Genomic DNA, 12,566 nt, shown 5'->3' with positions numbered 1-12,566 from the left:
GGAGTCCTAGTAGACAACCACTTCTTTATGAGCCAGCAATGCAGCGCTAGACATAACAGAGGAATAGTATCAAGTTTATGTGCAATGTTAGTACTAGTTTATACTTCACTAGCAAGATCATACTTGGAATATTGTGTCCAGTTCTGGTCATCACAATACAAAAAGATGTTGAGGCTCTAGAAAGAGTGCAGAGAAGAATGGCAAAGGTGACATGAAATCGCTGGGCGAGATCATTCGGAGGCACGGGATAAGATACCACCAATACGCGGATGATACTCAGTTGTATCTGTCCGCCCCGTGCCAACTCAATGAAGCGGTGGACGTGATGAACCGTGGCCTTGAAGCCGTTAGGGACTGGATGAGAGCTAACAAGCTTGTACTCAACCCGGAAAAGACCGAGTGGCTGTTGTGTTTTCCTCCCAATAATTTGGCTAGTGTTCCATCACTCAGGCTGGGGGTCCAAATACAGGGTTCGCAACTTGGGAGTCCTCCTGGATCCACAGCTGACCTTTGATCATCATCTGTCGGCTGTGACCAGGGGGGCATTTGCCCAGGTTCGCCTGGTGCGCCAGTTGCGACCCTACCTGAACCGGGAGGCTCTCACAACAGTCACTCGTGCCCTTGTGACCTCTAGGCTGGAATACTGCAACGTGCTCTACATGGGGCTGCCCTTGAAGAGCATCCGGCGACTTCAGCTAGTACAGAATGCGGCCGCGCGAGTGATTGTGGGTGCACCTCGGTTCGCCCACATAACACCTATCCTCCGCGAGCTGCGCTGGCTACCTGTTGATCTCCGGGTGCGCTTCAAGGTGCTACTTACCACCTATAAAGCCCTCCATGGTAGTGGATCTGGGTACTTGAGAGACCGCCTCCTGCCAATTACCTCCCTACGACCTATTAGATCACACAGATTAGGCCTCCTCCGAGTTCCATCCGCCAGTCAGTGTCGACTGGCAACTACGCGGAGGAGAGCCTTTTCAGTAGTAGCTCCGACCCTTTGGAACGATCTCCCCGTGGAGATTCGTACCCTCACCACCCTCCAGACCTTCCGCACAGCCCTCAAGATCTGGCTATCCCATCAGGCCTGGGGTTAAAGATTATAATCCATCCCCTCCCGAATGGTGAATGAATGTTGCTTCTATTTTAATTATGTACTGTTTTTATACGTCATTGTGTGTACCCCCTTCCCTATACGTTGTAAGCCGCCCTGAGTCCCCTCAGGGAAAAGGGCGGCCTATAAATAAATTTATACAAATTTATACAAATTAGGGGTCTAGGGGCCTGGAAGCTAAACTGTATGATGAACGGTTGCAGGAACTGGTAGGTAGTTATAATATAGTAGTCTAACAAGGAATTATAATATAGTAGTCTAACAAGGAGAAGGACTAGGGAAGACTTGGTCGCTGTCTTCCACTACTTGAGGGGCTATCACAAAGAAGAGGAGGACCCCCTATTCTCCAAACACCTGAAAGGAGCACAAAAAGTAAAGGATTGAAGATTATCAAAGAGAAACCCAATCTAGAATTAAAGAGACATTTTCTGTTATTGAGAACAATTAATCACTGGAATAGCTTGCCTCCAGAAAATAAGGGTGCTGATGGTTTTCAAGAACAGATTAGACAATCATTTGTCCAAAGTGGTAAAGCATCTCCCTCTTGAGAGGGGATTGGACTAGAAGACTAGGAGACCTCCAAGGCCCTTCCCAACTCTGTTATTCTATGACTTCTATTTGTAATATAAACTGTTTAACTATTTTAAAAATTTGTTTACTTGTACTCTTTTGGTCAGTGACCATCATGAAAATTATTCACAGAGCATGTTTTGATTCTTTTCTTTTTTTAATAGAATGTTGAAAACATTCTACAGATAGTTATTCACTTTTTTTCCTGGTCCTCTTAATGGCAAAAATGAATTTTCTTCTTACTGTAAATGATCTTCCAAGCTCCACTATCAAGAGTTGAAAATCTAGGTAGGAGTTTCAATGTGTAAAGTTTAAATCCCAACACATGGAGAGAGAGGCAAGTTGTGTTCAAGTGGGACCTCCATTTTGGCTCCACTGTTCCTCATATGAATTTGCAATTGATCATAGAAAAAGGTTCTGAGGATACCTGTAAAGAACTCTAGGTCTCATCATGATACATCCATCAAGGTTTGATTACACAAACCACTCTCAGTTGTAGAGAAGGGTATGAACCAGTAACTCAATATTCAGTGTATGGCTTATTCTGTTCTGCTTATAAGTGGTCCTAGCAGATCTCCCAAGATCTACATGTACCTATGGAATTATAGGGTATCTTGCCTTAAAGACAAGGTTCAATGTAGCTTAGGAATCAGTGAGGATTTCTTCTGATACATATTCCTAAACATATTAAATCCTTCTTAATATGATAATCAGGAACTTCATGATGATCCTGGTGTTTGTTTTCTTCACAATTATTGGGAATGTCACCATGGCTTTTTTCTGAGTTTGTTTTATACTTCTTAGTCCTCTCTGTAGCTGTAGAATTCCTTGGTGGTCCGCATCCACAAACAAAGCCTAATTCTGTTTAATTTTTTTTGAGATCAGTCAAGGTCAGTTATAATCCTGATCACAATTACATTCTGATCTCTCTCTCTCTCTCTCTCTCTCTCTCTCTCTCTCTCTCTCTCTCTCTCTCTCTCTCTCTCTCTCTCTCTCTCTCTCTCCCCCTCCCTCCCCCCTCCCTCCCTCTCTCTTTTTACTCAAACACTCCTGTTTTTAAAGATCATACTTGGCACATAGATCTAATCTCCTACCTTATTAGGAGATGCTTAAATTGGCCTAAATCTGAAATTGTCCTAATTCTATTGAGAGATATGTCAACTTGCGAAGTATTCCTGGCTTGCTCTCAAGTTGCCATAGGCAGGGGAATGGGGAATCAAGCCTCACAGCTGCATCGAGGAACTTGCATTTCAATCAAAACAAAGCACATTCCAGCTGGCTACATCAAGGTCATCTCCAGGGTTACCCACAGTGACCGGAGCAGTGACGTGCGGTGAGGTTTATGGCTGGTGAGGCACTGATGTCTGAGCATTCTCTCCTCTCCCCCAACACCCCACTGACTAAAGCACTTTCTTTCACCTGCCTGAGCTCGCGGCAGCCCACCTGAGCTCTGCCGCGAGCTCAGGCGGGTGAAAGAAAGTGCTTTAGTCAGTGGGGTGTCGTGGGAGAGGAGAGAATGCCTGAGCATTGCATTTATTAAAGAAAAAAAGGAAATTTGAAGGAAAAGAGGGAGCGTGGGGTGAGGGTGGGTGCATCAGAAACGGAGAAAGAGAGGAGGAAGAGTGAGCACGACTCTGCAGTTTTAAATAGAATGACAGAGTTGAAGCCTCTAAAAAATGTGCCCTCTACTATGAGGCTGGAGAACTGCATACCTCAACTACCTCGGGATTTTTTAGGCTTTTAACCCTCGCTTAACTCTGCTCGAGCTCCTAAAAAGTCAGACTAGATGAGGCATGCAGTTCTCCTGCCTCATAGTAGAGGGCACTTTTTAGAGGCTTTTTTAAACAGGCAGTCATTCAGGGTGAGGCAGCAGCTAACTAGCCTAACCTCAGCACTCGCCTTTTCCCATTTACATTTTTTTTCCTTTTCATGATTGACAGTGGTGAGGCTGTGCCTCCCCGGCCTCCCCTGACTGCACGTCACTGGACCGGAGGGAGTGACTTCTACAACCCACAAAATGGCTTTGTTGGGGAATGTGACTGATGGCACACCTTGGGAGAGGGGGAAACAGGGTCAGAGCCAAGGTGCGAATTAAGTGAGGTCAGTTGGCTTCACTTGATTCGTGCCAATATGAAGCCCTAATAAATAACTGGATTTCTTTTGAAGCTTGGCTTGAGACTCATGATTTAATTAGGGCATTGGTTGAAACCTTGACAAGATATATAATCACTACAAAAGTCACAAAATTCTATGGTTGAGCAATTGCATTTAGAAGATGATGGGTGACATGAATGGCATTGACCCACACTTTGACTGCCCGATTATACATGTAGTTGCTCATATATGCACTTACATATATATTCTGTATCCCCACTTTTCCCTTTTCCTCATACCTAGTTTAAGTCTTCCTTAATGTTCATGATGTCATATATTTCTATAATTTTATCCAATCATGTAAAAGCATTTAAATGAAAAAAAATTGTTGGTGATTTCAGAATATCATGTAGGAAATCTTACTTTTCAGATTCTTAAATTTGCTGTTGAAGAAAAAAAAGGAGAAAAAAGAATTCTCTTCTAGGATTGGTACAAGAGCTCCGTCTAGTGGTTACTATGGTCATTTATGTTATTCATACATCAAAGAAAACCAGAGGAAATAAAAAAATACAAGCCTTTTCACATCAGAATAACTTTAATAAGTGATTTTGAAGATTTTAAATTGTTCACATGGCTGATGATTTCATTGTCCCATCAAGTAAACGATTATATGTAAGTGTTCTTCAACCCACATGCACATGGCTGTCAGATGAGGATAAAATTCCTGATAAAAGTCTAGAATGTATGTTGCTAGTTTCAAAAGATTATGGTGCCCAAGACTTTGTATGCTATTTTTTTTCAAATTATAACAATATTACCCGGCAATATCCAAATGCATTTAGATAGGTAAGTAGAAAGTATATCCACTTGCTATAGCTGCAATAGAGAAGACCATTGATAAATGCTAGAGCAAATTACAAGAGAGTCTAGATATAAGATCAAGCAATGTAAAAGAAATCCAGTATTAGATAGGGCAGGAGTTTTGAGTAATGGGGATTAAAGTAAGGAGAAGTTAAATAAGATGGGGTGGGTTGAAAGAGACTACTGCACTGGAATGACATTGGAAAAGCTAAGTGTGAATTCTGGGGACAAACTGACATGGTAAACATTTTTCTGTGCAGTCATTAAGTATCATATCCAACTCAATAGTGTAGAACTAACTATGCCTGATTTTGTTGTATATATTTACCTGTATTTATTTATAGATTCATTCAAGACTAAGTTCTTAGATTGTTGTGTCTAATGTGCCCAATTCCTTAGAAAATATGCTTATAATTACATCCTTAATTTTTCTTCCTTCCTTCCTTCCTTCCTTCCTTCCTTCCTTTCTTTCTCTCTCTCTTCCTTCCTTCCCTCCCTCCCTATATGCTGCTTGTTTTACCAGATGATACTATCCTAGTTGATATTATAGAAAAATTTGCAAGAGCAGGAGCTCATATTCAGAGGCCACATGAAATAACTATAGCATGCTTTTATTTATAGAAAACTAACATAGGATGAACCTGGTTTCTCATTAAAGTATTTCATTAAAACAGCAAAAGGAGGCTAACATTTCCTTTTTACCTACATTAATTCTCTATGTTTAAATTTGTGGCTACATATGACCCTTCCTCTGATCGCCAGGGCCTCATCTGGACATACATTCCATCATCTGATCCTTCAGTGCATTGCTTGTTCTTTTTTATTTCTTGAGCAATATGGAGACATGTCAGATATTTTGATGAATGGCTCAAATGCTGTTCTTTCTTTAGTAGTGTACAAGACAACCCACCAACTAGCTTGAAGCTATTAAGGCACTGCTGGAATAACATTAGACTTGGTGATATGGTGCTATTTTAGAGCTTGGTATACTCTCCCAAGTTCATAGCTGCACTCCTTGAAAGAACTGAAACTATTACAAATAGCAGTGAAACCTCATCACATTATAATAATGCCAGTATTAAGGGGGAAAGTACTGAAAATACGTTCAAGATGAATTTTCCACATGGACTTTAGATGAAAACTGAACTTGGCTCTGAGCATGAAGTACAGATAGTTCTACTTCGAGCAAGTAAATGGGAGGCCAACAAACTGCATATAAATTCTGCTGCCTACCAACATTGATCTTGAATCCCCTGCCGCAGCTGGTCGGAAGAGAGAAGTAAATAAAGACTGGAATGTGCAACTGTTAAGTAAACCCTAGGAGAAACCTCGCCTCACCCTTCTGAAACAGAACATTGAGAATAAACCTCTGGAGATGTTGATGGCCTTCAAGCTGTCATGCTGGCTATCAGAACTTTACCTTGGCAAGGGCATACCTCTGAGGACAGTGAGGGCTTTGACTTTCAGCAGAGTTACAAATTTAGGAGCATTGCCATTTGCAGATGCTCTAGCAGTAACTTTCCTAAACATTCCAGGAACAATAATAAAGTTCCCAGGCCAGTGCTGAATCTCCTATGTGATTTCCTCAGAACTGTCAGTTCTAGCCGTGATATATAGCACTACACCCTGGAAAGTACAAGAGGTGGCAGGAATTATAAAATTAAAAGTCCTGCTAGGAAGACAATGTAAATCTCCTCATGGACTCTTCATAATATTCTTATTCTTGCTTTGATAGAACAAAATAAAAGAAATCTGAAGAATGGTCCATGTCTTTTGATCTGGAAAACTATCCTGCTGTTTCACTTTTAATCATGTATATACTTAATAAGACTTTTCCCCAACCCAGTTGACACTACATTTTCTCTTCCGTGATGAATCAATCAATCAGTGCTTAATTTTCTAATTGCACAGCATATCTACTGCAATACATCAATTTAATACAATAAATACATCAGAATAATGGAATAAAAATGCAAAACCCTACAGCTATGTATGTCATATGACATTATGTTGAAAAAGACAGGCCTCTTCCTCTAAAATCCATTATAGCATGATAGATGTGCCCTTGGTTTTGCTAGCTTTTAACACTCTTAGACATGATTACTCAGAGCTAACTCAGCCTCAGTGGCATATTCAAATGAAGAGGTCTTCTTCAGAGCAGCATCTTGTGGTCAGTGCCTGCAACACGATAAAAGTTCTAAAGATATGGTAGGGTTGCATTGCACTTGAGTTGCCCTTTTGGACACCTTACGACCTATTAGATCGCACAGATTAGGCCTCCTCTGAGTTCCATCCGCCAGTCAGTGTCGACTGGCAACTACACGGAGGAGAGCCTTTTCAGTAGTAGCTCTGACCCTTTGGAACGACCTCCCTGTGGAGATTCGCACCCTCACCACCGTCCAGACCTTCCGCACAGCCCTCAAGACCTGGCTATCCCGTCAGGCCTGGGGATAAAGATCGTAATCCGTCCCCACCCGAATGATGAATGTTGTGTACTATTTTTACTTATGTATTGTTTTATGTCTTATTGTCTTGTATTCCCCTCCCTATATATTGTAAGCCGCCCTGAGTCCCCTCAGGGAAAATGGCGGCCTATAAATAATAAAACCATAAAACCATAAAACCATAAAACATCCCTCGGAGGAAAAGCAGCCAGCTTCTCAAACAAGGAACATTGCAGGTAAAAAAAGGCGGGGTAGTTAAAGGGTTTCTCTGCAAAAAAATGGCTTATCATCCTTTTTTTTCTTTTCTTGCCGCTAAGGCAAATCAAACCATCTGGTATTCAACATAGCTATCATTCACTGAACACAATTAGAAAAGACTATAATAATATGCCACACATATCCTTCATACACGCATGAGGCAGACTCTGATGGGTGTCCCAAAACTTTCATTAACAGAATGGAAAGGGGACAATTTCTCTAGTGCCCTTTTGCAAAATCTGCTCTGAAAAGCCCTGCTGGATAAATTTGGGATAATAAAGTAGTCTGGAGGGGGAAACAGAAAATGGGTATTTTGTGTTCTCATACTTACTTAGATACAATTCATAATTGTTGTTCTTTTTACATTTTCATTTAAATGCTCATTTAAAAAGTATAGGTAGCATAACCCAAAAAAGTAATTCCATACTGTAAACACATTTCTTACTGAAATTGGCAACAATAATGTGCTCTAAAATATTTTTTTTTCAATAATTCATTGTGAAAAACAAAGGACTTAATTAAAACCAGAACCTTATTAAATTCAGCCAGAATTAGCATTCTTTAGCTAAAAATGGGAATTATGTCCTGGAAAGTATGCAATAACTGACCAGTGCTCACCTCTGACCATTTAAAAAAGAACACATTTCTTGTCTATTTTGACTAGCATTTCTTTTCTGTTCCTCATAGTGCAATATCCAACAGGATGGACCGCTGAAAAGAAGTGGTTTTTTTAATTGAAAAAAAGTTGCAAAATAGGAATGAAAATAGTTCCACCTTACTCCTTGTTGTTTGTTACCATCTTGCTATCTTCTTCAACCAGCTGACTGATTATTTCCCTGACTCTTCTCTGGTTCCACAAATAGCCAATTTGGAAAATGCTCTGGTCTGCTTAACGAACTCCTCCTCGCTTATAAATATTTTTTTAAAGCCAGCATCTGACCATGTTTAAATGAGTTAAGGATTAACATATTCTATAAGCACTGCAATCAGCAGCAGTGGATTGAGTAACTAAGAAGCTCTGAACAATAGGATACTGTGGAGGGTTAGCTATTCCTTCTAGCCTCCAAGAGAAACAGAGTGCTGGAGTAGTGTCACCACAGTAGAGCAAGCTTTGTGTGTGTGTGTGTTAAAATGGCATTGCTGAAGCTGAAGCTGAATATCATTTAATCTTTAGAGAGATTGATCATATTGGCCATTAGGGGAAGAAAGAACAGAAGAAATATCCAATGGATTACCTCTTGTGTTTGTTTCTGCTGTGCTTTGTCCTGACTGGAATTCTTGGGCTGGCCACTATAGCAGGCTTCCTAGAGGACAAGTATTTTCTTTCTCTTACTTCTCTTTTCTCCCATTCTGAGGACCAAAACCTCAGAGATGCAGTTACATGTAATTCGGTGGATAAACATGGTCTTTTGCATCTTAAACATGTCTGTAAATTTGCTTAATGAGGTTGATTCTACTGAGTCACATACCATCTTCTAATTATGGATCCCAGTCAAGGTTATCTCAACCTTTTCCCTACAAACCCTCTCTTGGCTATCTCCAAACAGATCAGGTCAGCATGCATTTGTTCTGCCAGGGGAAAAAAAGAGCAGGGAACTGACAGTGTCCTAATTTTATTTTCAGCAGCTGAGATCTGTTCTAAAATGGTTATTGTCCAATTCACTGGGTTGCTACTGACAATCATGCACTTCAAGAGCAAAAGGAGCACAGGATCTTCTATTGAAATCAATCATCTACATCACAAGCAGACTACTTAAGTAGGGGATCATGGAAGTATGCATGTGGATAAGGAAGAATGAAGTTGGGATCATCTGGCTCTTCTCTGAACTGTCAGGGAACCTGTCTCTGTTTGCATAGCCTACATATTTAAGCTTTGTGTAGAAATGAGATAAATGTGCCACTATCAACATTCACAAACATAATATTTATCTAATGCATTAATTCTAGGAAAGGTGTCCCTGTTATGCACAGAAGCAGGACCCCTCAATCTGTTGGCAATATCTAGCCATTTATACAATGAGTAGCAAGGAGAGTCTTCATGTAATGCAAGAAGTCTCATCACAATAAGTGCAGGATGGGTTTTTCTTGCTGCATTTTACCCAATACTTCAGAGTCTGCACAATATTAGAATTGGAATTCTCTGGTGCAATCCTATTGCCTCTTCTATGTATTAGCTTACAAGGCCAGAAAATGTTTGTAAATAGTAAGAACAGTATGTAATGCAGTCTATAATTTGGTGGTTCAAGATTCTTAATTATCTAGACAAGTTCTTTATTTTCAGAAACTGCTTCTGTGATTCTATAATATTGTTTTAAATCAAGAAAATTATTGTTCTATCAAAAACTACCCAAAAGCTAAAGTAAGTTCTTCTCTAAAATCATATTTCATTTTTTAAAAAAAATTCTAAGAAAAAAATCATAAAGCAACACTGAGATTTATGTGTTTTAGAGGATAGAGATCAGTGGTGGGTTCTTACTGTTTTGGACCGGTTTGACCGAACTGGTGGTGGTTTGACGACCTGGGTTGCTGGAACCGGCAGGAATTCAGGCTTGCCACACCCCTGAACCAGTCCCCTGGACAGTGCCATAGGCACCGCCATCTTGTTTTTCAGTTCTCCTCATGTGCAGAACAATTTTAATTTTATTGTGCATATGTGCGCAGCGCGCACGCACAGCACACACACGATCAAACCGGCAGTACTGCCTGACGGAACCCACCCTTGGTAGAGATAGATAAAACCGTCTAGAAGGAAACCTGCCATTCATGAAAAGTGTGTTCATCATTTCTCAACAGGCAACGTTGGGATCTTGGTGGGATCTAAAGGAGCATATACAGAAGTGCTGTCAAGCATAGAATAAATGAGGAAAGGCAAAGTTTTTCATTTTTTTTCAGGGCAGTAATTGTCCAATTTATAGCATCCTGTGCAGAAATACAGAAATACTTTTTAAGGTTTTCTTCTCCACTGGTGTCACATTTGCCACTTGTTGTGACCTTTAATTGGAGAATATCAGAAGTTTTGGTAGCATCTTTTCCAACAAATTTTACAAAAAGAGACAAACTTTTAATTAATTTTAGAAATTAAACTTAATTAATTAAAGTTAGAAAAGGTGCCACTGGACTCATTGGATTTTCTTGCCACCATACAGTAACATAGTTCTCCTCCTATAAGAATGTTTTTGAACACAGAAATACTATAGATAATCACCATGAATACACTGAACCCAGGTAATGGTTGTGACAGGAATAACAAGTTCTTCTTTCAAAATACTTTAAACTTCAATTAGGACTCAAAATATCCACAGCAACCAGCAGAAAATATTGAAAGATTCTCAGAAAATGCCTCTCTGATTCAGGAAGCTGTCCTAAAAATTATGTGGCTGTTGTTTCAGACGAAGCCTCTGTAATGATTGGCAAGCACAATGGAATTCTGAAGCTTCTACAAAATAATCAAAGTAGGACATTTGTTGGTCTTCGCTGTATTTGCCAGTTAGCACATCCAGCAATAAAATAGATCCAAAGGCTGCATGAATCCCTGCTGGTTCTGAACAATCATTTTGAAAAACATCCCCAAAGAAAGACTTTATTTGATAATAAAACTGTCAGAAAAAGTCCTCCGTCATACTGCAAGAATGTAGCATATCCTTAAATATTTTGGATAGTCTTACACAGAAGTTATCACTCATTATAATGATGATAAGCCTGTTCTACTGAAATTACACAGAATAGAATAGCAAATACTGCACAGTTCATAAACTCTATTTTTTCATGCACTTATTCCTTGATTTGAAAATTTTAATAGATTGCTTCAGCATGAAATATGTGCTAGTACTGTATATGGAAGCTATGTGTGGGCTTGTTAAGATATTTTATTAAACCACAGATGTGTGAACAAATTTAGAGTACTATTTCTTAAAATCATCAAGAGGTTTCAGACAATAAATTCCTAATTAACTTTTGTTGTAAATCAAAAAGTTGGATCTTGATAGATCATCTGGCAAGTAAATAGATATTGCTTATAAAGTAGTTGTGTTCACCCTATGAAAAGAAAATCTGAGAATGTTCTAATATTTTATGGCAGAACATAAAACTGATATTGTGTGGCATTTTACAAGATTTCAATATTTTCTTTTTTTCTGTAAAACATGCTTTTAATATCTCACAAAAATATTTTCTGCAATAGTACCATCAGCTTGTTTAAAGAAAAACAAAAAGGACTAAGCACAGAAACTCTTCAAGGAAATTAGGCATATGGCATATATTTCTGGAGTTTATGGCTAATGAAAGCATGAAAAAGATAGGGACTGTTCAGGGAGAAGTGGGGCATCTTTCTCCATATGAAAGCTGGAGAGAGTTATAGAGCAGACTTCTTGGGCAAAAAAGCACTGGCAGTCTGAGCTGAAAGCAGTGTCTATTGGGTAAGGTTAAGGGAAACAGGAAGAAGTGGCTGGGATTAGGGCAGATGGAAGAACCATTGGGACCTGTGGTGGCTGCCAAGTCAGTTCAGGGCAGTGCTGTGTGATGTGAATGAAGATGGTTTGGCTAAATGAATGGAATTGGATGATTATAAGAAAGCTAATATTAGGTGAGGATCCCTTTGAAGCCAAGGATTTACAGTAGGACATGGAATTTAGAGGTAACGATGAAGATCAGAATAGTGGTGGGCAGAAAGAATTACAGTAGGAAGTGGGATTGGGCTGTTTTATTGAAACCAGTTCCCACTTTCAATCACCTGAATTCAGCTCAGGAACTTGTTTTCCAGGACCTTGGAAACCTTTGTATTATACTGACTGTTTCCAGCACTTGGCAACTGTGATTTCATAGCATGGATGCAAACTGCATTACCACTGAATTTTCAAGTGAAAACTTGAGAAAGTAAAGACTCTTGAAATGGATTATTTCAAAAGGAACCTTTAATCAGTCAGGATGGAAACTATTAGAAGCAAAGCAGCATCTGAAAACCTTTAGGCCATGCAAATGGGATTAAGCTGATAATGATCGCTCCCCTTTGTCCGAATGCAGATTCTGACCAATATACAAGTGTGAAGATGCGTCCTTAACTCTTCTGCCCTGGGAGTCAATAAAGCACATGTTCCCATGGCTATCTCTAGTTAGACATCAAAGTTATATATCCCACATGGCTACCATAAACACCCCTCCAGAGATGTTGGGACCTTCAGTCTCCCGGTGACAAGAAACCAGTCGTAAAGTTGTAAAACTCAGTTGTTTCG

The sequence above is a fragment of the Thamnophis sirtalis genome, unplaced genomic scaffold (genome assembly GCF_051295495.1).
Source record: "Thamnophis sirtalis isolate CommonGarterSnake01/CBP01778 unplaced genomic scaffold, rThaSir2_p1.2 scaffold_5, whole genome shotgun sequence".
Classification (NCBI taxonomy): domain Eukaryota; kingdom Metazoa; phylum Chordata; class Lepidosauria; order Squamata; family Natricidae; genus Thamnophis; species Thamnophis sirtalis.
Note: the sequence above shows the minus strand (reverse complement) of the source record.